Source organism: Melospiza melodia, unplaced genomic scaffold (genome assembly GCF_035770615.1).
Source record: "Melospiza melodia melodia isolate bMelMel2 unplaced genomic scaffold, bMelMel2.pri scaffold_294, whole genome shotgun sequence".
In the NCBI taxonomy this organism is placed as follows: Eukaryota; Metazoa; Chordata; class Aves; order Passeriformes; family Passerellidae; genus Melospiza; species Melospiza melodia.
This window is the reverse complement of record NW_026948613.1, coordinates 25,470-52,668: the sequence shown is the minus strand read 5'-3', so window position 1 is coordinate 52,668 and position 27,199 is coordinate 25,470. Positions and strand designations below refer to the sequence as shown.

General features: G+C 45.0%; 1 long non-coding RNA gene across 1 annotated transcript; it reads left to right on the top strand.

Annotated features, from left to right (window-relative positions):
- The first annotated feature begins 16,650 nt into the window (after window positions 1-16,650).
- LOC134434017 (uncharacterized) lies at window positions 16,651-22,049 on the top strand. Its single transcript, XR_010031790.1, has 3 exons — window positions 16,651-16,782; window positions 20,202-20,266; window positions 20,878-22,049. It is a non-coding gene; the product is annotated as an uncharacterized LOC134434017 (long non-coding RNA).
- The last annotated feature ends 5,150 nt before the right edge of the window (window positions 22,050-27,199 follow it).

Sequence of the window (27,199 nt, the reverse complement as noted above, 5' to 3'; positions counted from 1 at the left end):
GTAAAGCGCGACTGCCGTAAATACGGCCGTAAAGCGCGACTGTCGTAAATACGGCCGTAAAGCGCGACTGCCGTAAATACGGCCGTAAAGCGCGACTGCCGTAAATACGGCCGTAAAGCGCGACTGTCGTAAATACGGCCGTAAAGCGCGACTGTCGTAAATACGGCCGTAAAGCGCGACTGCCGTAAATACGGCCGTAAAGCGCGACTGTCGTAAATACGGCCGTAAAGCGCGACTGCCGTAAATACGGCCGTAAAGCGCGACTGCCGTAAATACGGCCGTAAATCGCGACTGTCGTAAATACGGCCGTAAAGCGCGACTGCCGTAAATACGGCCGTAAATCGCGACTGTCGTAAATACGGCCGTAAAGCGCGACTGTCGTAAATACGGCCCTAAAGCGTGACTGTCGTAAATACGGCCGTAAAGCGCGACTGCCGTAAATACGGCCGTAAAGCGCGACTGTCGTAAATACGGCCGTAAAGCGCGACTGCCGTAAATACGGCCGTAAATCGCGACTGTCGTAAATACGGCCGTAAATAGCGACTGTCGTAAATACGGCCGTAAAGCGCGACTGTCGTAAATACGGCCGTAAATAGCGACTGTCGTAAATACGGCCGTAAAGCGCGACTGTCGTAAATACGGCCGTAAAGCGCGACTGCCGTAAATACGGCCGTAAAGCGCGACTGCCGTAAATACGGCCGTAAAGCGCGACTGTCGTAAATACGGCCGTAAAGCGCGACTGCCGTAAATACGGCCGTAAAGCGCGACTGTCGTAAATACGGCCGTAAAGCGCGACTGTCGTAAATACGGCCGTAAAGCGCGACTGCCTTAAATACCGCCGTAAAGCGCGACTGTCGTAAATACGGCCGTAAAGCGCGACTGCCGTAAATACGGCCGTAAAGCGCGACTGCCGTAAATACGGCCGTAAAGCGCGACTGCCGTAAATACGGCCGTAAAGCGCGACTGTCGTAAATACGGCCGTAAAGCGCGACTGCCGTAAATACGGCCGTAAAGCGCGACTGTCGTAAATACGGCCGTAAAGCGCGACTGCCTTAAATACCGCCGTAAAGCGCGACTGTCGTAAATACGGCCGTAAAGCGCGACTGCCGTAAATACGGCCGTAAAGCGCGACTGCCGTAAATACGGCCGTAAAGCGCGACTGCCGTAAATACGGCCGTAAAGCGCGACTGCCGTAAATACGGCCGTAAAGCGCGATTGTCGTAAATACGGCCGTAAAGCGCGACTGTCGTAAATACGGCCGTAAAGCGCGACTGCCGTAAATACGGCCGTAAAGCGCGACTGTCGTAAATACGGCCGTAAAGCGCGACTGCCGTAAATACGGCCGTAAAGCGCGACTGCCGTAAATACGGCCGTAAAGCGCGACTGTCGTAAATACGGCCGTAAAGCGCGACTGCCGTAAATACGGCCGTAAAGCGCGACTGCCGTAAATACGGCCGTAAAGCGCGACTGTCGTAAATACGGCCCTAAAGCGTGACTGTCGTAAATACGGCCCTAAAGCGCGACTGCCGTAAATACGGCCGTAAAGCGCGACTGTCGTAAATACGGCCGTAAAGCGCGACTGCCGTAAATAAGGCCGTAAAGCGCGACTGTCGTAAATACGGCCGTAAATAGCGACTGTCGTAAATACGGCCGTAAAGCGCGACTGTCGTAAATACGGCCGTAAATAGCGACTGTCGTAAATACGGCCGTAAAGCGCGACTGTCGTAAATACGGCCGTAAAGCGCGACTGCCGTAAATACGGCCGTAAAGCGCGACTGCCGTAAATACGGCCGTAAAGCGCGACTGCCGTAAATACGGCCGTAAAGCGCGACTGTCGTAAATACGGCCGTAAAGCGCGACTGTCGTAAATACGGCCGTAAAGCGCGACTGCCGTAAATACGGCCGTAAAGCGCGACTGTCGTAAATACGGCCGTAAAGTGCGACTGTCGTAAATACGGCCGTAGAGCGCGACTGTCGTAAATACGGCCGTAAAGCGCGACTGTCGTAAATATGGCCGTAAATCGCGACTGTCGTAAATACGGCCGTAAAGCGCGACTCCCGTAAATACGGCCGTAAAGCGCGACTGCCGTAAATACGGCCGTAAAGCGCGACTGTCGTAAATACGGCCGTAAAGCGCGACTGCCGTAAATACGGCCGTAAAGCGCGACTGTCGTAAATACGGCCGTAAATCGCGACTGTCGTAAATACGGCCGTAAAGCGCGACTGCCGTAAATACGGCCGTAAAGCGCGACTGTCGTAAATACGGCCGTAAAGCGCGACTGCCGTAAATACGGCCGTTAAGCGCGACTGTCGTAAATACGGCCGTAAAGCGCGAGTGTCGTAAATACGGCCGTAAATCGCGACTGTCGTAAATACGGCCGTAAAGCGCGACTGCCGTAAATACGGCCGTAAAGCGCGACTGCCGTAAATACGGCCGTAAAGCGCGACTGTCGTAAATACGGCCGTAAAGCGCGACTGCCGTAAATACGGCCGTAAAGCGCGACTGTCGTAAATACGGCCGTAAAGCGCGACTGCCGTAAATACGGCCGTAAAGCGCGACTGCCGTAAATACGGCCGTAAAGCGCGACTGCCGTAAATACGGCCGTAAAGCGCGACTGTCGTAAAAGGTGCCGTAAAGCGCGACTGCCGTAAATACGGCCGTAAAGCGCGACTGCCGTAAATACGGCCGTAAAGCGCGACTGTCGTAAATACGGCCGTAAAGCGCGACTGCCTTAAATACGGCCGTAAAGCGCGACTGCCGTAAATACGGCCGTAAAGCGCGACTGTCGTAAATACGGCCGTAAAGCGCGACTGCCGTAAATACGGCCGTAAAGCGCGACTGCCGTAAATACGGCCGTAAAGCGCGACTGCCGTAAATACGGCCGTAAAGCGCGACTGTCGTAAATACGGCCGTAAAGCGCGACTGTGGTAAATACGGCCGTAAAGCGCGACTGCCGTAAATACGGCCGTAAAGCGCGACTAGCGTAAATACGGCCGTAAAGCGCGACTGCCGTAAATACGGCCGTAAAGCGCGACTGTCGTAAATACGGCCGTAAAGCGCGACTGTCGTAAATACGGCCGTAAAGCGCGACTGTCGTAAATACGGCCGTAAAGCGCGACTGCCGTAAATACGGCCGTAAATCGCGACTGCCGTAAATACGGCCGTAAAGCGCGACTGCCGTAAATACGGCCGTAAAGCGCGACTGCCGTAAATACGGCCGTAAAGCGCGACTGTCGTAAATACGGCCGTAAAGCGCGACTGTCGTAAATACGGCCGTAAAGCGCGACTGCCGTAAATACGGCCGTAAAGCGCGACTGTCGTAAATACGGCCGTAAAGCGCGACTGCCGTAAATACGGCCGAAAAGCGCGACTGCCGTAAATACGGCCGTAAAGCGCGACTGCCGTAAATACGGCCGTAAAGCGCGACTGCCGTAAATACGGCCGTAAAGCGCGACTGTCGTAAATACGGCCGTAAAGCGCGACTGTCGTAAATACGGCCGTAAATCGCGACTGTCGTAAAAGGTGCCGTAAAGCGCGACTGCCGTAAATACGGCCGTAAAGCGCGACTGCCGTAAATACGGCCGTAAAGTAAAGCGCGACTGCCGTAAATACGGCCGTAAAGCGCGACTGCCGTAAATACGGCCGTAAAGCGCGACTGTCGTAAATACGGCCGTAAAGCGCGACTGTCGTAAATACGGCCGTAAAGCGCGACTGTCGTAAACACGGCCGTAAAGCGCGACTTTCGTAAACACGGCCGTAAAGCGCGACTGCCGTAAATACGGCCGTAAAGCGCGACTGCCGTAAATACGGCCGTAAAGCGCGACTGCCGTAAATACGGCCGTAAAGCGCGACTGTCGTAAATACGGCCGTAAAGCGCGACTGCCGTAAATACGGCCGTAAAGCGCGACTGTCGTAAATACGGCCGTAAAGCGCGACTGCCGTAAATACGGCCGTAAAGCGCGACTGCCGTAAATACGTCCGTAAAGCGCGACTGCCGTAAATACGGCCGTAAAGCGCGACTGTCGTAAATACGGCCGTAAAGCGCGACTGCCGTAAATACGGCCGTAAAGCGCGACTTCCGTAAATACGGCCGTAAAGCGCGACTGCCGTAAATACGGCCGTAAAGCGCGACTGCCGTAAATACGGCCGTAAAGCGCGACTGCCGTAAATACGGCCGTAAATCGCGACTGTCGTAAATACGGCCGTAAAGCGCGACTTTCGTAAACACGGCCGTAAAGCGCGACTGTCGTAAATACGGCCGTAAAGCGCGACTGCCGTAAATACGGCCGTAAAGCGCGACTGTCGTAAATACGGCCGTAAAGCGCGACTGTCGTAAATACGGCCGTAAAGCGCGACTGCCGTAAATACGGCCGTAAAGCGCGACTGTCGTAAAAGGTGCCGTAAAGCGCGACTGCCGTAAATACGGCCGTAAAGCGCGACTGCCGTAAATACGGCCGTAAAGCGCGACTGTCGTAAATACGGCCGTAAAGCGCGACTGTCGTAAAAGGTGCCGTAAAGCGCGACTGCCGTAAATACGGCCGTAAAGCGCGACTGTCGTAAATACGGCCGTAAATCGCGACTGTCGTAAAAGGTGCCGTAAAGCGCGACTGTCGTAAATACGGCCGTAAAGCGCGACTGTCGTAAATACGGCCGTAAAGCGCGACTGTCGTAAAGACGGCCGTAAAGCGCGACTGTCGTAAATACGGCCGTAAAGCGCGACTGCCGTAAATACGGCCGTAAAGCGCGACTGTCGTAAATACGGCCGTAAAGCGCGACTGTCGTAAATACGGCCGTAAATCGCGACTGTCGCAAAAGGTGCCGTAAAGCGCGACTGTCGTAAATACGGCCGTAAAGCGCGACTGTCGTAAATACGGCCGTAAAGCGCGACTGCCGTAAATACGGCCGTAAAGCGCGACTGCCGTAAATACGGCCGTAAAGCGCGACTGTCGTAAATACGGCCGTAAAGCGCGACTGCCGTAAATACGGCCGTAAAGCGCGACTGTCGTAAAAGGTGCCGTAAAGCGCGACTGCCGTAAATACGGCCGTAAAGCGCGACTGTCGTAAATACGGCCGTAAAGCGCGACTGTCGTAAAAGGTGCCGTAAAGCGCGACTGCCGTAAATACGGCCGTAAATCGCGACTGTCGTAAATACGGCCGTAAAGCGCGACTGTCGTAAATACGGCCGTAAAGCGCGACTGTCGCAAAAGGTGCCGTAAAGCGCGACTGTCGTAAATACGGCCGTAAAGCGCGACTGTCGTACATACGGCCGTAAAGCGCGACTGTCGTAAATACGGCCGTAAAGCGCGACTGCCGTAAATACGGCCGTAAAGCGCGACTGACGTAAATACGGCCGTAAAGCGCGACTGTCGTAAATACGGCCGTAAAGCGCGACTGCCGTAAATACGGCCGTAAAGCGCGACTGTCGTAAATACGGCCGTAAAGCGCGAATGTCGTAAATACGGCCGTAAAGCGCGAATGCCGTAAATACGGCCGTAAAGCGCGACTGTCGTAAATACGGCCGTAAAGCGCGACTGTCGTAAATACGGCCGTAAATCGCGACTGTCGCAAAAGGTGCCGTAAAGCGCGACTGTCGTAAATACCGCCGTAAAGCGCGAATGTCGTAAATACGGCCGTAAAGCGCGAATGCCGTAAATACGGCCGTAAAGCGCGACTGCCGTAAATACGGCCGTAAAGCGCGACTGTCGTAAATACGGCCGTAAAGCGCGACTGTCGTAAATACTGCCGTAAAGCGCGACTGTCGTAAATACGGCCGTAAAGCGCGACTGTCGTAAATACGGCCGTAAAGCGCAACTGTCGTAAAAGGTGCCGTAAAGCGCGACTGCCGTAAATACGGCCGTAAAGCGCGACTGTCGTAAATACGGCCGTAAATCGCGACTGTCGTAAAAGGTGCCGTAAAGCGCGACTGCCGTAAATACGGCCGTAAAGCGCGACTGCCGTAAATACGGCCGTAAATCGCGACTGTCGTAAATACGGCCGTAAAGCGCGACTGTCGTAAATACGGCCGTAAAGCGCGACTGTCGTAAATACGGCCGTAAAGCGCGACTGCCATAAATACGGCCGTAAAGCGCGACTGTCGTAAATACGGCCGTAAAGCGCGACTGTCGTAAATACGGCCGTAAAGCGCGACAGTCGTAAAAGGTGCCGTAAAGCGCGACTGACGTAAATACGACCGTAAAGCGCGACTGCCATAAATACGGCCGTAAAGCGCGACTGTCGTAAATACGGCCGTAAAGCGCGACTGTCGTAAATACGGCCGTAAAGCGCGACTGTCGCAAAAGGTGCCGTAAAGCGCGACTGTCGTAAATACGGCCGTAAAGCGCGACTGCCGTAAATACGGCCGTAAAGCGCGACTGTCGTAAATACGGCCGTAAATCGCGACTGTCGTAAATACGGCCGTAAAGCGCGACTGCCGTAAATACGGCCGTAAAGCGCGACTGCCGTAAATACGGCCGTAAAGCGCGACTGCCGTAAATACGGCCGTAAAGCGCGACTGTCGTAAATACGGCCGTAAAGCGCGACTGTCGTAAATACGGCCGTAAAGCGCGACTGTCGTAAAGACGGCCGTAAAGCGCGACTGCTGTAAATACGGCCGTAAAGCGCGACTGTCGTAAATACGGCCGTAAAGCGCGACTGTCGTAAAAGGTGCCGTAAAGCGCGACTGTCGTAAAAGGTTCCGTAAAGCGCGACTGTCGTAAAAGGTGCCGTAAAGCGCGACTGTCGTAATTACGGCCGTGAAGCGCGACTGTCGTGAAAGGTGTCGTAAAGCGCGACTGTCGTAAATAAGGCCGTAAAGCGCGACTGTCGTAAAGACTGCCGTAAAGCGCGACTGTCGTAAAAGGTACCGTAAAGCGCGACTGTCGTAAATAAGGCCGTAAAGCGCGACTGTCGTAAATACGGCCGTAAAGCGCGACTGTCGTAAATACGGCCGTAAAGCGCGACTGCCGTAAATACGGCCGTAAAGCGCGACTGCCGTAAATACGGCCGTAAAGCGCGACTGTCGTAAAAGGTGTCGTAAAGCGCGACTGTCGTAAAAGGTGCCGTAAAGCGCGACTGCCGTAAATACGGCCGTAAAGCGCGACTGTCGTAAAAGGTGCCGTAAAGCGCGACTGTCGTAAAAAGTGTCTTAAAGCGCGACTGTCGTAAATACGGCCGTAAAGCGCGACTGTCGTAAAAGGTGTCGTAAAGCGCGACTGTCGTAAAAGGTGCCGTAAAGCGCGACTGTCGTAAATACGGCCGTAAAGCGCGACTGTCGTAAATGGTGCCTTAAAGCGCCACTGTCCAAATTGTTCCGAAGAGCCGAGTGTGGCTGAAAACAGCCGAGTTTCAGCGAAGAGCCGAGTGTGGCTGGAAATAGCCGAGTTTACACCAAGAGCCGATGATAGCCAACTGGAACCGATAGCCGAGTGTAGCCGACTTGATCCGCATTTAGACAATGTGCCGAATATGACCGAGTTTAGCTGAACCGTGCCGAGTTCAGCCGAGGAGCCGAACTTAAATGAGTTTAGACCAAGAGCTGAACCAAGCCGAACCAAGCCAAGTTTCATTAAACAGAACTGAACGACACCGCAGCCCTGTGCCTGCAGTGCACCTGTGCAGAAGGCAGGGGGCGCTGTGCCTGCAGTGCGCCGGTGCAGACGGCAGGGAGCGCTGTATAAAGTAAGTATAAAATATCAACTATCTATAAGAAGGAATAAAAGCTGTGTGTCACGTGCAGCAGTAGAAAATTTCAGGCTCCCAGGGACTAAATAGTTTTCTTTAAATCATTTTCGTTTTGGAGTTTTTTGTTACTCCCAGGTAGCCTAAAGATTACTACTGCTGCTTTTTTATTCTAAAGCTAGAAAGGAAAACCAAGATTAGAAGTACAGGGAAAGAAAGAAAGAAAGAAAGGAAGAAAAAGAAAAAAAAAATAAGGAAAGGAACTGAAAGGAAGAAAGAAGGAAGACTGACAAAAAAACACAAAAATCAGGAGGGCAAGGAGAAACCTAGGGGGAAAAAAAAGAAAAAGAAAAGAAAAAAACCCAACAAAAAACAAACCCACAGAAAAAATCCTCGAGATGGGCGAGAAAACCGCCCCCCCCCAAAAAAAACCCGCAAGATGGGTAAGAAAAATCCCAGAAATACCACAGAAAAAAAAAAAAAAACAGGAAAAAAAAAAAACCAAAACCAAACAAACAAAAAAACCCAAACAACAACAACAAGATCGGCAGGAAAAAATGCAGAAGAAAACCCCAAGATGGGCAAGAAAAAGCCCAGAATAGAACCCCAAGATGGGCGAGAAAAATCCCAGAAAAAAAAAAAAAAACGGAAAAAAACCCTAAGAAAAACCGAGAAAAAAAAAAAAACAGAAAAGAACCCAAGATGGGCAAGAAAAATCCCTGAAAACAGACCAGGGGAAAACCCCAAGATGGGCAAGAAATTAAATCAGAACAAAAAACCAAGATGGGGAAGAAAAACCTAGAAAAAAAAAAAAAAAAAACAAACAGAAAAAAAAATCCCAAGGGGGCAAGGAAAAACCAGAAAAAAAAAACCAAAATGGGCAAGAAGAAACGAAGAAAAAACCCCAAGAAATGCCAGAAAAAAATCAAGGAAAAAGGGAGTAAAAGCCCCAAGAAACACGGCAAGAAAGAGAGGCAATAAAGGCCACAAAAACTCAAGACAAAAAAAACCAAAAACAAGACATGCCAGAAAAAGGTACGAAAATGGTTCTGCCAGGTGCGATCAAGGTGAGCGGGTTCAGATTCAGGTCCAGGAGATGAACAAGTGTCAGATTAGCTTGGGGCACTGCTGTGCAATGCAGCTGTGACAGGATTTATGTTTAAATATAGTTTAAATAAATTGGGGATAGTTTGGCTTTTATTGGGGTATAGGCTGGAGATTTCATAAAAAATATAAAACTAGAAATCCAAATATATCATATATATGTCGATATCAATAAATATTTAATATAAATAAATATAAGTAAAAGAAATATATTGTGTCAAAAGAATGTATCTATTATTATATAAAAAGGTATTCTCTCCAATATATATAGTATCTATAAATATAACAAATGAAAATTACAAATATAGATGTGAATAGAATTATGACAAACAAAATTATTTTTTAAATTTTAAATGTGTTTTAAAGAAAGGGGTGTCTTTGCTTTTTATTTCATTAGAGGCAGGGGCTTTATTTTAAATAATATAAGTACTATAGAAATGTAAATCGACAAACAGAAATATATAATAAATATATAGAGATATAAAGATATAATACCAAACTATGAATAGAAATAGAAATAGAAATCTATATAAGTAACATGAAGAGATGCAATATATAATATAATTTTTGTTATACAGTTAAATAAATTCTAAATATAAATGCGAATATAAATATGAAAAATATATGATGGGGGCTCGGAGCAGCCCAGGTGTGAGTGTGAGGATGATGGGGGCTCGGAGCAGCCCAGGTGTGAGTGTGAGGATGATGGAGGCTCGGAGCAGCCCAGGTGTGAGCTGTGAGGATGATGGGGGCTCAGATCAGCACCAGGTGTGAGTGTGAGGATGATGGGGGCTCGGAGCAGCCCAGGTGTGAGTGTGAGGATGATGAGGGGCCGGCTCCTGCCGGGGCGAGGCTGTTTTAGGGGAAGGCTTTGCCTCAGCTCCCTTTTGCATGGAGCTGCTGAGTGGAGGGGTTTATGGGGTGCTCCCGGCGCTGTCTCATGGAAGGACTGCAAGAGCTTCTCACAGGGTCGGGGGGACACTTGGAGCCGTGCTTGGATACGTGGAGCATCGCTTAAAGGGGGTGCCGAGGGACGAATCTTTGTGCCGGGGAGCAGCGGCCGAACAGGTGAGCCCGTGTGGGTTTAGAGTTCATTGTATTGCTTAATCTTGTTTGTAGTTGGTGTATGATAAGGGATGTGGTGTGACTTCTTGAACGCTATGGTTTTGGTGTTCCTAAGTTCTGATTTCTTTCTGGTTCGATAGTTTTTTTTATTTTTATTTTTTGGGACAGGGGCATTTATATGGTGGGTTTTTATAGGCAATACGTTTTTTAATTTAGGTAGTGATGTCTTTTAGTATTTTAATGGTTTAGGTTTTTTATTTTCATGGTTTTTTTTTTTTTAATTTTTTCAAAGAACTTTTATAGATTATAGGTTATTATTTGTGCATTAACATAAAGGTAGAGCTTTGGGGACTTTTTTTAGTAATGTTTAGGGTCAGTTGTACAGTTTTGAGTCTAGTGAGTTGGTTTGATTTAATTTTTATTGGGTGTTTTTATTAGCAGTTGTGTCATTTTCAAGGTGTATTTGAGTTTTTTGGGGTTTTTGAGATACTGGTTTAGGAGGAAGTTTATGATGAGCATGTGCGGAGGTTTTGGGCTACTTTATAGTGGGATTTAAAATTTATTTACAGTTAGGTTTATTTGAGTTTTTATTAGGGTTCAGTGACGTTGTGGGATGTTTGTTCCGTTAGTAATAGAAATAGGTTTTGTTTTGCTGTGCTGCGATGGGATGGGCGTGTGCTGCGTGCCGGTGCTGACAAAGGTACAGTATTGTTGTGGCTCTGGTGCGTCGGGTTAATGAACTTACATGGGTTAATGTAGAGATGAAAATAGAAATAAATATACATTTAAAAATAAATATAACATTAGAGTGGTAAACATAAATATAGATAACAGATACATACGTAAAACTGTAATACATGGTATATAATTGTAACATATTATCATATAGATAAATGATAGTCTATTTTATATATATATATACACAAAGATATATAAATATAGATTGTAAATATAAAAATATTTAAATAGAGTTAAAGTAAATTGGGAGGTTTTATTAGGTTATAGGCTGGGGTTTTTAAATGATAGAAATAAAATATAAATTCAGATATACAAATATCTATAGAAATACAAATATCTATACATATTTAATTTAAATAAATATAAGTAAAAAATATATATATAATACAGAAAATATATATCTATGATTATATTAGAAGGTATTCTCTCTATATAATATCTATGAATAGAATAAATAAAAATATCCATATAAATATCATTATAATTTTGAAAAATAAATTTACTTCCTAAATTTGAAATCTGGTTCAAATAAAGGGGTGTCCTTGGTTTTTATTTGGTTAGAGGCAGGAGTTTTATTTTAAATAATATAAGTAATATAGAAATGTGGATCTTAAGATAGAAATACATAATAAATATATAAAGAGAAATTGCTAAACTCTGCCTATAAATTTAAATATAAAGATATGTAAGTAATATGAAGAGTTGTAGTATAGAATATAAATAACATTATATGGCAATATAAATTATAAATTGGAATATAAATATAAAAATATGTAAATATAGTTTAAGAGAAAGGGAATGTTTTGGCTTTTATTTAAGTAGAGGCAGGGTTTTTATTTTGAATATTATAAGTGTTCCAGAAGTAAAAATCTTGACGCAGAAATATTTAATCAATATAAAAAACATGAATAAAAATATATGAAAAATATAAATACCTACTCGCATCGGATGTAATATAAAATATAAATTTATTTATAAATTGACATTGGTAAAGATAAATGCATAAGTAAGCAATAGACATTAAAATACATTAATTATATATTATAAATATTATATATATATAATATATATTAATATACAATAATTTATTATATTACATTATATATACATTATATATTATATATATAAATATATATATTATATAAATTAATATACATTATAAATATGAATATAAAAATTGAACATGAGGATAAAATCTATTTAAATATTGTTTAAAACAAAGGTTGGGCTTTTTTATTCTCGTGTTAGAGGCAGGGTTTTTATTTTAAATAATATGAATGTAGATATTATTGTTATATATTTCTAAATATTGAGATATACAATCAAGATATAAATATATAACCGCAAAATATAAATAAATACAAATAATAGGAAGAGATGTAATGAAGAATACAAATAACAGTATACATAAGTATACATTTTAAATGTAAATGTGAATATGAACCTGAAAAATAGAATTTAAAACAAAATTTAAGTAGAGTTTTGAAGAAAGGGGTTCTTTTTGGCTTTAATGTGGATGGAGGCAAAGGTTTTATTTTAAATAATCCAAGTGTTACAGAAGTAAAAATAGTAACAGAAATACATACTTACTATGTAAAAATATTTATAAAAATATACAAATAAAGTTGTAGGGATATATGCAATATGGAATAGAAATGTATTTATAAAAAGAAATGTGTAAATGGACAGTGTACATCAATATACATTGTAAATAGAAATGTGAATATCAATATGAAAAAATATTTTAAAAATATTTAAATATTTTTTTAAAGAAATTGTTGGGGTTTTTTTTTCTTTGTTTTTTTTTTTTTTTTTTTTTTTTTTTTTTGGGTTGTGTTTTGTTTGGTTTTGTTTTGTCTTTTATCCTATTAGATTAGAGGCAGAAGTTTTTTTCCCCTCTTCCCGGTTTTGGGGCATTTATTTCAGAGCAGTTTTCGACGGGGGTCGCCCCTGTTCTTTTTTGCCGCCTTCGCTGCCGCAGCCCCGAGGCGCGCTGCGCCCCCGGCTGGGGCGGGCGGCAGTGCTGCCGCCTTGTGGGCAGAGCGCGGTACTGCAGCCGTGCAGCGAGAGGCCGCCACCTTGGGAGTGGCGCGTGGCCGATGTCGCGGACTTTTGTTTGACCTTCTCAGCATGGCGGCGAAAAGGGCGGGGAAGTGGAGGACCGTGTGGGTGTTTAACTGCACTGCCTGCACGGAATACCGACGTCATGGCGGCCCCGAGGGATTTTTCTGTGGCGTTTCATGTGTACTCGAGACATGCTGTGGGCTCAGGGGCGCCGTGGGCGGGCGTATTTCGGCGGGTTTGTGAGAGGCATCTGGGTAAACGCCTCGCTGTGCCAGGGTCCTGTCACGTCGGCTTTCCCGCCCTGAGGGAGCCGAGCCGGGCCGAATAGTTCCGAAGAGCCGAAGAGCCGAGTGTGGGCGAAAACAGCCGAGTTTCCCCGAAGAGCCGAGTGTGGCCGGAAAGAGCCGAGTTTCCCCGGAGAGCCGACTGCGGCCGAAAACAGACGAGTTTCCCCGAAGAGCCCAGTGCGGCCGAAAACAGCCGAGTTTACACCAAGAGCCGATGATAGCCGACTGCAAGCAATAGCCGAGTGTAGCCGACTTGAGCCGCATTTAGACAACGTGCCGAATACGACCGAGTTTAGCCGAAGAGCCGAACTGAAACGAGTTTAGACCAAGAGCCGAAGCAAGCCGAATTCAGCCGAGTTTCATTAAACAGAACCGAACGACGCCGCAGCGCTCTTTATGCAGTGCGCCTGTGCAGACGGCAGGGGGCGCTGTATAAAGTATAAAATATCAACTATCTATAAGAGGGAATAAAAGCTCTATGTCATGTGCAGCAGTAGAAAATTTCAGGCTCCCAGGGAATAAATCGTTTTCTTTAAATCATTTTCGTTTTGGAGTTTTTTTTACTCCCAGGTAGCCTGAAAGTTACTACTGCTGCTTTTTTATTCTAAAGCTAGAAAGGAAAACCAAGATTAGAAATGCAGGGAAAGAAAGAAAGAAAGAAAAAGAAAAAAAGAAAATAAGGAAAGGAAATGAAAGGAAGAAAGAAGGAAGGACAGGAAGGAAGGAAGGAAGACAGACAAAAAAACCCAAAAACCAGGAGGGCAAGGAGAAACCTACGGAAAAAAAAACAAACAAACAAACAAACAAAAAAACCAAAACAAACAAACCCACATAAAAAAAAAACCTCGGGATGGGTGAGAAACCCCCCTCCCCGAAAAATCCAAGATGAGCAAGAAAAATCCCAGAAATACCACAGAAATAAAAACAGGAATAAAACAAAATAAAGACAAAAAAAAAAAAAAAAAAAAAAAAAAAAGAAAAAAAACCCCGAAAAACAAGAACAAGATGGGCAAGAAAAAAACGCAGAAGAAAACCCCAAGATGGGCATGAAAAAGCCCAGAATAAACCCCCAAGATGGGCGAGAAAAATCCCAGAAAAAAAAATAAACCAGAAAAAACCGTAAGAAAGGCAGAGAAAAAAAAAAAAAAAAAAAACACAAAACAGAAAAGTACCCAAGATGGGCAAGAAAAATCCCTGAAAACAGACCAGAGAAAAACCCCAAAATGGGCAAGAAATAAAATCAGAACTAAAAACCAAGATGGGGAAGAAAAAATCCAGAAAAGGAAAAAAAAAGAAGGCCAAGAAAATCCAAGGAAAAAAAAAAAAAAACAAAACACCTGAAAATAAACCCCAAGGGGGGCAAGGAAAAACCAAAAAAACCCAACAAGATGGGCAAGAAGAAACGAAGAAAAAACCCCAAGAAGTGCCAGAAAAAAATCAAGGAAAAAGGGAGTAAAAGCCCCAAAAAACAAGGCAAGAAAGAGAGGCAATAAAGGCCACAAAAACTCAAGACAAAAAAAAACCAAAAACAAGACATGCCAGAAAAAGGTACGAAACTGGTTCTGCCAGGTGCGATCAAGGTGAGCGGGTTCAGATTCAGGTCCAGGAGATGAACAAGTGTCAGATTAGCTTGGGGCACTGCTGTGCAATGCAGCTGTGACAGGATTTATGTTTAAATATAGTTTAAATAAATTGGGGATAGTTTGGCTTTTATTGGGGTATAGGCTGGAGATTTCATAAAAAATATAAAACTAGAAATCCAAATATATCATATATATATGTCGATATCAATAAATATTTAATACATATAAATATAAGTAAAAGAAATCTATTGTGTCAAAAGAATATATCTATTATTATATAAAAAGGTATTCTCTCCAATATATATAATATCTATAAATATAACAAATGGAAATTACAAATATAGATGTGAATAAAATTATGACAAACAAAATTATTTTTAAAATTTTAAATGTGTTTTAAAGAAAGGGTTGTCTTTGCTTTTTATTTCGTTAGAGGCAGGGGTTTTATTTTAAATAATATAAGTACTATAGAAATGTAAATCGACATACAGAAATATATAATAAATATACAGAGATATAAAGATATAATACCAAACGATGAATAGAAATAGAAACCTATGTAAGTAACATGAAGAGATGCAATATATAATATAATTTTTATTATACAGTAATATAAATTCTAAATATACATGCGACTATAAATATGAAAAATATATGATGGGGGCTCGGAGCACCCCAGGTGTGAGTGTGACGGTGATGGGGGCTCGGAGCAGCCCAGGGGTGAGTGTGAGGATGATGGGGGCTCGGAGCAGCCCAGGTGTGAGTGTGAGGATGATGGGGGCTTGGAGCAGCCCAGGTGTGAGTGTGAGGATGATGAGGGGCCGGCTCCTGCCGGGGCGAGGCTGTTTTAGGGGGAGGCTTTGCCTCAGCTCCCTTTTGCATGGAGCTGCTGAGTGGAGGGGTTTATGGGGCGCTCCCGGCGCTGTCTCATGGAAGGACTGCGGGAGCTTCCCACAGGGTCGGGGGCAACACCTGGATCCGCGCTTGGGTACGTGGAGCATCGCTTAAAGGAGGCGCCGAGGGACGAATCCTTGTGCCCGGGAGCAGCAGCCGAACAGGTGAGCCCGTGTGGGTTTGGAGCGGGGAATTTTCTCCTTCCCCTTTGCAATTTCGTCTTGCCAGTCCCTCCCCGGATCCCCAGGAACAAAAGTGGAGCTTGTGAGGACAAAAGGGATTAAGGAGAAGGAAGCAGCTCCTCTTCTTTTATTGTCTGCGTTTGACCTGAGGGGATCCCTCTTGACTTGTGGTTTTAAGGGTGTTGATTGCAGGAAAAGCTGCCTTTTGCAGGCTGTTAGGGGTATCCCGGGGGTGACAGGGAATCCCTGCGTTCTATTCTAAGGGGAATGGGAAAAGTATTCTTGTGGTATTATGGGTTTGATTTGAAGGCAGCCACCCCATTTGCACCACCCTCGGGTTTAAATGGAGGGGGCAGCCCTGGTGTCCCTCCTTTTCAAGGGTTTGAATGGAGGTCGAAATCGCCCTTTCCCATCAGTCGAAGGCTTTCATTTGGGGAGCGCCCCTTCTTTTCTGCTCTCCTAGGGGGTGAAATTGGAGGGGAGAACACATTCCTTTGCCCTTGTTGAAGTGAGGTGTGCCCCGTCTGCGGTTTCGGGGCTGGCTTGCGGGAAGCCGCAGCTCCGGCAGCGTTTGGAGGGCTGCAATGGGGCTGTGCCGCTGCATTGGAGGGCGCTGCCCGTGCCCGCGGCCCGGCCCGGAACGTTCCCGCTCGGGAGCGCTGCTGGCACGGCCCGGGCAGCTGCCGGGGCGCACGGGGGATTCGGCGCGGCCGGGCCGGCCAAGGGCGGCAGGGGCGGAGCCGCGCCGGTGCGAGCCGTGCGGAGCCGAGCGGAGCCGGGCCGGGCCGGCCAAGGGCGGCAGAGGCGGCGCGGGCGCTGCTGCGCCGGCCCGGGCGGTGCCGGCCGCTCCGTCCGCTCCGGGCGCGGGGCTCGGGCGCCGCCGGTAGCCCCGGGCCCGGTGCCGGCCCCGCCGGGCAGGGGCAGCGGGCGGGGCTCCCCGGGACGGCGCCGGCCCCGCGTGCCGGAGCGGCCGCCGCAGGAGCCGCTTTCCTGCCGGGAGCCGCGCTCCGTCCGGGGCCGGCAGCGAGCGCGGGGTTCGGCCGCTCCACGTTCGGCGGTGCCGTGGCTCGGAGGCGCTTTGGAGGCGTTGATGGCATCGCTGGGTTCGGTTTGCAGCGGCTGTCCGCTAAGGGATACGGTGTTCTTCCTGAGCGGCACGGTTCTCGGTGCCGGTAGGGATGATAAAGGTTCGTTTCGGATTGGGTTTTGTAGTCGGATTTTTTTTTTTTTTTTTTTTTTTTTTTTTTTTTTTTTTGCCGGGGTATTATGTTTAGAAGGGCGCGCAATGTTTTTTACGGGTCGTAGCGTGAAGCAGCGGTTCGCATTTTAATTCTGTTGCGGTGGCTTTTATTAGCGTGAGTGTGTAGTGTTTGTTTTGGGCGGCTTGGGGTAGCGTCGTGTCGTTCATAGCAGCGGGTTTTTAATCTTTATAATTGCATGTGTGTTTATCGTCTTCCAGGGCTTTTATTTGTTTGGTTTGTTTGATTGTAGTGTATGTTTTATGGTTACGGGTAATTTGGGGACATTGTTTATGGTTACCTTTGTCTTTAGTGTTTGTGTTTGTTTCTAGGTGGTATTTTTATTTTTGATAGCTTGAGGCACTATGGGTTTATTCAGTTGGGAATAATTTTTTTGTTGCAGATTTCAGTTTATCTGTTTTTTTGGTATTATTCTTTTTGTTGGTTTCTTTATTTTCTTTTTTTTTTTTTTTTTTGTTGTTGTTGTTGTCTTTTAATGTATTTGAGTATTGTTTATCAGGGGTTTTTTTGGGAACATGGGTATTTATATGGTGGGTTTCTAAAGTATTTATTTATTTGGGTAGTTAATTTCTTAGTTTTTTCTGGTTGAGATGTTTTTCCATTTTGTTAATTAGTTCAGGTTTTAAAGTTATCTTTACAGAGGATTGTTTATTCTTTGAGTTAGTGTAGAGGTAGAATTTTGTTGTTTTTTTTTTTTTTTTTTGTTAACGTCGTTCAGGGTGAGTGGCACTGGCTTGAGTTGAGTAGATTGGTTTGACTTTTTTTTAGTACTTTTTGTAATTTGCTGTGTGTGTTTCTATAGGATTTTCTTTTATTTTGGTTCCATTTTTCTGTCGTGATGAGAATTGTTATTGAGAAGAGTGTTCTTTGTTTTTTCGCTGACACTTGTTTGGGTGTTGGAGGTATCTTGATGTTTTTGGAAGATATTGGTGGGAATTTGATGCTGTTTGTTCTGTCATTTCATTTAGGAATTGGATTTTAAATATGCAATTATGACTCTAACTATATTGAAACAAAAGAAATAGATGTGTAGCAATGGGAATGAGCCAATTTTATTTTTATATATTCGGTCAATTTTTAAAATTTAACATGTAACATAAGTCATTATATGTTACAATAAGTTACTCTAATTTTAATAGAGTATTGTGTATGTTTATAGATATATGAATAGAGAATATAAATGTAAATACAACCCAAGCAAAAATACAAATATATAAATGTATTGCAACTATATGCAGATATATAAAAAATTAATAATAAATTGTAAATGTAAAATAACATGAATTGTAAAGTATATAATACACGTAATATACTGCATATATTTTATTAAAAATATTATAGGAAAAGGATATAAAATAGATATAAATATGGATGTGATATATGTATCTATCTATCTATATCTATCATTTGTTGTATATTATGATAAATATAAATATAAAAAATATTTAGGTAGTTTAAAATAATGGATGGTTTTGTTTTTTCTTTGCCAAAGCAGGGGTTTTCGTGTTAAAATTAAAAATACAAATAATATAAAGGTAGAAATATAAGTATAGAAATATATCATAAACACATTAAAGATTTATATAAAAATTAGAAATATAAGGAAAAATAAGTTGTAGCAGTAGATATGGTAAATAATTTAAAAAATAATTTCCGTATATTTTTGAATAAGGTGCATATTAAATATAGTTATTAATATAATGTATCAATATAAACTATAAATATATATAAAATATCAACAATCTATAAGAAGGAATAAAAGCTCTTTGTCACGTGCAGCAGTAGAAAATTTCAGGCTCCCAGGGAATAAATCGTTTTCTTTAAATCATTTTCGTTTTGGATTTTTTTTTTTTACTCCCGGGTAGCCTGAAAGTTTCTACTGCTGCTTTTTTATTCTAAAGGTGGAAAGGTAAACCAAGATTAGAAATACAAGAAAGGCGAAGGGAAGGAAAGGGAAAGGAAAGGAATGGAAGCAGGAGAGGAAGAGGGAAGGGAAGTGGTGAAAAACAGAGTGAAAAAAGTAAAAAGAGTTGGAGGGAAAAAGAGAGGGCATTGGGGAGGAGCGGTGCTACCTCAGGTCCTTCCCCGCCCTGGGGCGAAGGACCCGTTTGATGCCCAGGAGGGACTGCAGCTGCCTGTGGCGGGGGACGGAGCCGTGGCTGTCAGCCCGAGACTCCAACTCCCGGCAGGCCGTGCTGCTGGCGCGGCGTGTGACGCAACGGCCGACGCGGCACATGAGTGGCTGGCGTGCCAGGCGGTCGCGCGGGGCTGTGCGCGGGCAGCTGCCGGCGCCTCTCCCGCGCGGGACGGCGACGCTGGAGGGGCGCAGCCTCCGTCTGGCCGCCCGCCCGGAGCTGAGCAGCGCGGAAGGAGCGTCCGCCCGGTTCCTCGGCCTCCCTCAGCGGTGCCGGGGGCGGGGGCGCTGCCGCCCGCCGATGGCGGAGGGTGAGGCGGTGCTTTGCTGCCGCGGGCCGGGAGCTGCGGGAGCCGCCCCGGGCGAGCGGCGCCGGGCGCTCCCGCGGTCCCGGTGGGGCGGCCGCCCTCGGGCTGGCGGAGGCGCCGGAGGAGCCCCCGAGCTGCAGCCGTCTCCCTCGGGCTGCTGCCGGTGCTGCGGGCGGAGGCGGCTCTGCCGCGTGTTGGGCGCTGCGAGCAGGCAGCGCTGCGGTATCGCCGGCATGACGGGGCTGCTGCCTGCGTTAGTGCTCGTGGCTCTTTGTGCCGTGACAGCGGATGGAGCGGCGCTGGGCGGTAAAGCCAGAGATGGCCGGGAGAATGCCCAGCGCAGGGAGCGGGCGGGCTGTATGCTTCGGATGGCACAGGTGCGAGCTGCAAAGCCACCCCCCCTTCCGCCCCTGCCCTCCCGAGCCCCGGGGAAAATGCTTTCCAGCATTGTCGAGTTTGAGAGACAAAACTTGTGATTTGACACTAGCATCCAGAAAAGGTTTCTGTCTAGATTAGCAAATGCCTAAATTGTTCTTGGTTACATTCCATGACCGGTTTTAGGCAGTGACTTCATACTGCTTTTAGGATTTTCTTGTACACTGGTGAGAAAATAGGCAGGTCTGATAGTGGTTTCACTTTTTTTCTACTTCACGTTCCATAAGATTCTTTTATCCAAGCGATTGTTTTAAAATTCTACTGTAAGCGTTTGTGGTTCACTTTTTTTTTCTTTGCAGCACCCGGGCCTTTTTTTTTTTTCTCTAAATCGGGAGTAAATATAGCTGAGTAAAATTACCTTGGTTATCTTCCTTCTTTTTAAACTTAATTGTTTTTATTAATAATTCTATTTGAATATGCAGAAAAAGTGGGTATGTCCTGTAATCTATGCTAGCTTTTCTCGTTTACAGGGTACTCACAAAATATGTCTCCCTTAGTGTCCCACAGAAACATTCTGGGTGAAATCTGAATTAAGGTATGTGTTTTCAAATAAGTAATCAGTTTAGATATTTGCCTGTGTACCTTTTCCTGTAATTCAGAGCTTGTGTTCTGTGGGTTTTATGATAAACCTGTAAAACATGTAAGAATGGTTTTGCAAGTCTGAATCGTTGAAGGCAGCAATAAGTGGATTTAAAGCCTGTTCTTGAGCAGACAAAGGGGAAAAGTGTGACTCTGATGCTGAACTTGTCATTTTTCATTTGACTTGCCTTTAATTATTGAAGAAGAGAGAGAACTAGGAAAAGAAATAGAATTGATTATTGAGCAGTCCTAAAAAGCTCACCATGATTCTGTGTAGAGCCAAAGTGAAGGATGATGGAACAGAGCTCTGTGCATTAGAAGGAAATAAACCTGATGTCCACACAGAGTCTTACTAATTTCTGTTTTTAAAATGCAAAATAAGTTTAGGAAGTGTTGGAAGTTAGTATTTTGGGAAAGAAATGGCAGTTCCACAAAACATTCCATTCCATTTAAGAGAGGCCCTTGGACTGATTCATGTTGTAACTGCTGTCACTGCAATCAGTTGGTGGTTCAGCCTTGAAACGTGCACTTGGCCTTCTATAAAGCACTGTTTTGTTTGCCTTTCAGTGCTATGAGTCTTGATAAATTGGAGAAGTGCCCAAGAGAAATTCATCATCCTGAGATACAAAAGGTAGGAAGTGACTTTTTTTGGTTTGGTTCTTTTTCTTTATTGTTTTCTGGAAATAGAAGTAATTAAGTATAGATACTACTGGTTTGTTTCTTCCAGTAGCTGATAATACTAATACCAATAATAATAATAATAAGAGTAAAGTAATACTACTTCAACTGTCTTTATTTATCCATTGGACTGGCCATTTTAAATCTAAACTTCTAAACACAAATCAAACCATCATCCTTGTAGAATCTTTAATAGGAGTGGGCTAAAGATCCTGGTTTTGTTGACAGGATTTATTGGTTCATGAAGAGCAAGAGGTAAGTACAAGCCTAACTACCCTCTAGCTCACAGACCTGCCCGGTGAATAGAGCTTTGTTTTTTTGATGGGCTTGTGATGACTTTGAGATCAATTGCTCATTCATTACAGTAAAAAAAAAAAAAATTGTTTTGAACATGACAGCAAAAATAACTTTAAGCACAACTTAATAATAATAGATCACCAATTTTAGTTAATAATTTTATGCTATACTCTTGGGTGAGGGAAGACTCGGACACTCAATATGAGATCAGCAAGCTATGTTTATTGCAGAGAGTATCAGACACTTATACAGCACATAATAAGCTTATGAATATTCTGTAAGCCAAGCGATCTATTGGTTAAACTATACCATCAACTCTTCCTCATTCCTTTGGGCCTACATTCCCTATTTCCCACGTCTCTCTGTCTACTTGTTATCCTACCCAGCTAGGCCCAGGCACACGCTATCTTGCAGGTGCAAAACTCAAAAATACCTGTGTTCGGTACTTTCCCAGCTCCTGGTCGGCTAACGAGCGAATGTCTGCGTGACCTCTGTCATGGAGCCATTTCTCCACACTATACTATCAAAGTTTAAAGGTAAATTATTATATATTAGGAGATGGTGTAAAGTGTATGTTGTAATGTGTAGGATATATACAAAGATACGTACTTGAAAGTCCGTAGAGGAAACAAATTTTTACGCCTTCTGTTTGACTGTTTGTCATATATTTGGTTTTATTTCCCAGGGATCAGTGAATTTTAACTCTGGAGTCCTCTATGCTAAGGATGCTCAGCTTACAGATGATGAAATATTCAGTAATGGTGAGTTTTTCACCTTCTCCTTCATTGTTTTGCTCATCTGAATAAAAAAAAAAAAAAGGCAAGATTAAAGAAAAAGCAATAGTTCTATTATTTTTACCCTGTTATGTCTGTTTCCTCAGTATTTGCTGCAGCTCTGCTTACCCAAGGTTTGGGTAAAACAAGCTTTGGGTTCCCTCTGTCTCACTGGGAGTTGCCCAATTCAGTTGCATCTGGTGAAATTCACCCTGAGACCTTACAGAACTAGCTCCAACTACATGCGAGCCATTTGCAGTTCTCTCCAGACACCTGGAGAATGGGCGACGTTTCTGAGGATCCGGCGAGCGTGCTTCTATCAAAACTCAGTCTGTGAAATTTCTGGGGAAAACCCTTCTGTGTCCTGAAGGGTTCAAACTCTGGCGAGGATCCAGTTATCAGGTGCTCACCTGGATGGTTCCAGCTGCCAAAGGTGACACTTGTACTCTTGCCCTGTAGTTTACATCTATTGTATTTTTGTTATTTTGCAGGATTTTTTGTCTTTGCAAAATATTGTGCATTTCACTCTTTGGAACCTCTCAGATGGTTCTTTGGTGCAGCACCACCCCAGGGGACACTTGGCTGCTGTCCTGAAGGGTTTGGTCGCTAGAATTGTGAATCCTGGAGAGTTTATAAGTCTTCTGTCCCCAGGGAGGTATCATGCTTGGTTTACTTTTGTTCTGTTGGTTAGGCGCTGCTTCTCGTTGCAAGTACGAATTTCAAACTGCCCTGTTCTTTTTTTAACTGTTTTCCTGGTTCTCTCCGCCCGGCAGGGAAAGACTCTCGTATCCTTGTCGTCAGGCTCGGTGCTGTCCAAGAAGATACAGAAACTAAAAAAATCATAAGAAGCAAAATATGACTGCAGGGAAAAGAAGCTGGAGAGAACAGAAGGTGATATTGTTATCCTTACCCTGTATTAGAGACATCCGCTGTGCTTTGATGCTGGCAGCTGCCAGGGGCTTGTTAGCTCTTTGTAGGCAGGTGTAGGTGTTCACTTGTAGTTTTTTTCTCTGTTCAAGTCAATTCAAACTTTGCTAAGCTTATATTTGCAGATTACTCTCTAGCACAGTCCAGCATGACATTTTTGAATGTTGTAAAAATACCATGTTACTTGGAAATTGCTAATGAAGAGAAGCTTTAGGGGAAAATAAGATGTCAGGGTTGGGAGATGTGAGAAGAATTGTGTGGGGATGTTAGACTGAAGTAAAGCACACTTGAAGCTGGACTGGCACGCTGGCAGGTCCCCTATTAAACAGTAGTGCTGAGATTAGCCTGGGGGTTGCCCATTGTTTCTGTAGAAATCAATGTTTCCTGGTCTTCAGAGGGAAGCTGCTTTGAAAAGCTGGAAGGTGCAGCATGCTGACAATCCCCGTGCTTTGGATTAAAAGTAGATTTCAGAAGGGTCCTAAGCTTTTGTCTTTTCCTAGAAGTCGATGTAATCCTATCGAGGAGTTTTTAGTTCTGTGTTGCCATGTCATCCATCAGAGCCCTGTTGTACTAATCATCATACAAGTACAAAACAAAAAATCAGACCCTGTCCCAAGCACTTAGAGCCCAGAACACGATTTCCTCGGGCTGCCATTTGTGTGCCATCGGTACTCACCACGGAAGGGAGCTGGGGATTGTTGCAGCTGTTGGGAACAAACCGCTTCTCGTCACACAGCAATGGAATTGGGACGACGCCTCGGCCAGCCCCTCTCTGCCATCGTCTCCTGAATCTGCAGCAGAGCAGTTCCAGTCCATCCGGGCACGTGTAATGCAGTTCCTGATGATCTGAGCACACGGAGCAGCGCTCAGTTGCTGTGGGGGGCTCAGGGAAGGCAGAGTGTGCATTGTCATCTTCCTGAACCTACAGACGAATCAAAGTGAGAAGCAAACAGCGTGGAAATCAGTCGCATATATGCTAAATAAAACTTGCAGATTTTTTTAAGAATTGTTGTTGCTTGTTCTTTGTTGTGCTTCAGTGCTTAGAAAACCTCCCTTTAAAATCAGTTCAGTTCATGAGTTGAACCTTTGTTTGCAGACCCTCACTGAGCAGAATTCATTGCAGACTCAGTGCACGCTGTGCCGGCCTCCCGGGAGTGTGAGGAGCTCATGTGTGCTACTTTTTGCTTTAGGACGCTCTGAGGTATTTCTTCCTTTTGGGATACATGATGAGAATTCCCAAGAGAGGTAGTTATAAGGTATGACATCGGGAAAAAGCCTGTGTGGTTGGAATGTTGTTGCTGTCAAAAGTTAATTTTTTCTTAGCCAGTAGTTAGCTTTTTGCTTTATTTTTGTGGTATCAGTATTTTGTTGTTTAAAAAATTGCTTCAAAATAACTTCAGTGGCTGGCCATCAGTACCTTGTTCAGATTTGCCTATTTGCTTGTAGCTGAAATGTTCACATCTTGTTTATCATTCTATTTAAGAAACTGCTGCCCAGCCAACTAATAACTGAATATCTATCTGTCTGGGACACGGGGAGAGGATTTAGGTAATGTCTTTGTTTCCAGAAAAAAGTTCCAGTGTAGTTTCTAAATAGAGGAGAAGGGGGTGAAGACTCGGGGCACTGATGCCGTTGGGGCGCTCCAAGGTCCCCAGGAGAAGGAGCCCCACTGGGGTGCAGGAGCAGGTGTGTTCTCATCTAATATTGAACAAATTATAAATATAAATATGACAATTATAAGCATGAAAATATTTTTAAAATACTTAAATAAAGCGGGTTTTCTTTATTGGTCCATAGGCAGGGTTTTGATTGTAAGAATTATAAATACAAATAATATAAAGGTAGAAATCTAAGTTTAGAAATATATAATAAATACATACAGATAAATATAAAAATTAAAAATATAAGAAAAAATTAATTGTAGCAGTAGATATTATACATAATTTAAATAATAATTTAAATCTATTTTAAAATTTTATATATATAATATATATCATTATTAATGTAATACATCCAAAGAAACGATAAATTAAAATATGAATGTATAATTATACAAAGTCTAAATAAAAAATATTTCAATTTCCTTTAAAAGAAGGGGCTTTTTTTATTTATTTGGTTAGGGACGGGGTTTTTATTTGGAATAATGGAAGTATTATAGAAGTACAAAACTAAAGATAGAAATATACAGTCAATATAGAAAGATATTTGTAAAAACACGAGCGAACGACGCCTCCTTCGGCCGAATGGAACGAGCTCAGCCGAACCAAGGCGAGACCGGCCGAACCTGACGGCCTCGAGCGAACCGAGGCCAGGCTTGCGAGGCTGCCTGAACCGAGCCGAGCTCAGCCGAACCGAGCCCGCTGCTCTCGTGCGCGCTAATTAGCGCGAGTGCGGTCACAGCCCAATGAGCTCCTGTGCCACGCCGCGCTCCCGATCGTGTCCGTGCGATGGCCGGGCCGCCCGCGGGACGCGGCAGCAGGAGAGCCCCGAGCCGGGCGAGTTTAACGTGAGGCGCCGCCGCTTGCCCGCCCTCAGGGAGCCGAGCGGAGTCGCGTCGAGCGCACTGAGCGGCTCCGAGTTCGGCCGAAGCGAGGCGAGCCGAGCCGCGCCGAACGTACAGAGCGGCTCCGAGTTCGGCCGAAGCGAGCCGAGCCGAGCCGAGCGCACAGAGCGGCTCCGAGTTCTGCCGAAGCGAGGCGAGCCGAGCCGCACCGAGCGCAGAGAGCGGCTCCGAGTTCGGCCGAAGCGAGGCGAGCCGAGCCCCGCCGATCGTACAGAGCGGCTCCGAGTTTGGCCGAAGCGAGGCGAGCCGCGCCGAGCGCACAGAGCGGCTCCGAGTTCTGCCGAAGTGAGCCGAGGCGCCCCGAGCGCAGAGAGCGGCTCCGAGTTCGGCCGAAGCGAGGCGAGCCGCGCCGCACCGAGCGCACAGAGCGGCTCCGAGTTCGGCCGAAGCGAGCCGAGGCGCCCCGAGCGCACTGATCGGCTCCGAGTTCGGCCGAAGCGAGCCGAGCCGCGCTGAGCGCACTGATCGGCTCCGAGTTCGGCCGAAGCGAGCCGAGGCGCCCCGAGCGCACAGAACAGCTCCGAGTTCGGCCGAAGCGAGCCGAGCCGTGCCGAAGGGTCGAGTCCAGCCGAATGCAGATGACAATGGCCGAGTTTAGCCGACTACAGCCGAGTTTAGCCGAGCAGCTGTGAGCCTTGAGGTGAGCGTGCATCATTGCCGGCTTGGGATTGAGTGAAATGCGCTAAGGAAACCAGCTTTGGGGAGGGAGGCAGGGAAATCCTCTCTTAACGTTTACCAATTCTTCCGTCAAACTCATCACGGCAGGACAGCGTGAAGACTGAAAGTGTAAGAAGATGTGGAGGGAAACAGAGAATCTGACAGGAGCATCGAATGCACAAGTGCACGAATTTTGCTTTTTGCTTGGATGTAAATTCAGAAGTTGTAAGGAATTTGGGAAGAAGAAGGGACATTTCAGAAGGAGAAGTTGTTGTTGTTACAGTCCTGGCAAAATCTTTTGTTCTAGCTAATAAAAGAAGTTAGTTTAAAAAACAAAACAAAAAAAAAAAGTGTTTTTTTTTCTTCACTGTTATATTCATTGGTGATATATGGTGTGTTGTTTTATTTCTTGGTATTATTAACTCTGTGTAAATTGTTTTTTGAGTGAAGCTAACTTTGGATGGGTTGTTTTGTATTTGAGGTAGGATCAATTTCAATAGGTTTCTTTCACAGAGTTCTCATAGGTATTACTGGGATTTTGGTTTTGTTTACTGTATGCATAAACATAGAGATTTGGTAGGGCCAGCTGGGCTGCTGGAGTTTTGGGTGTGAATTTATTAGATGGCTTTTGTTAAACACAGAATAATTATGTAAGGTAACAGCAAATTACCCAATCACCCAATTTATCCAGCTATGTAACCTTACCACAAAGTTTTATATCTTGCCAGTTTTCTGTTCTTCTGCTCCAAGTAGTTGTTGCAAAAAAGAAAGTACTGCTTTTTTTCTGAAGAGTTTTCTTCTATAACAAGCCCTTTACTGCCCTTGAATCTGAGTCAGAGCTAAACAGCTGCAGCTGCTCTGAGGGCTTGGTGGGATTCGCCCCCTCCCTTTTCCTGGGTGCCATGGGAACGAGAGGCGGGGCACAATCAGGGGTATATTAACCCCAGCCGTGGCTGAGGGGCTTCATTCCCTCTCGGGGATGTGCTGGGGTAAG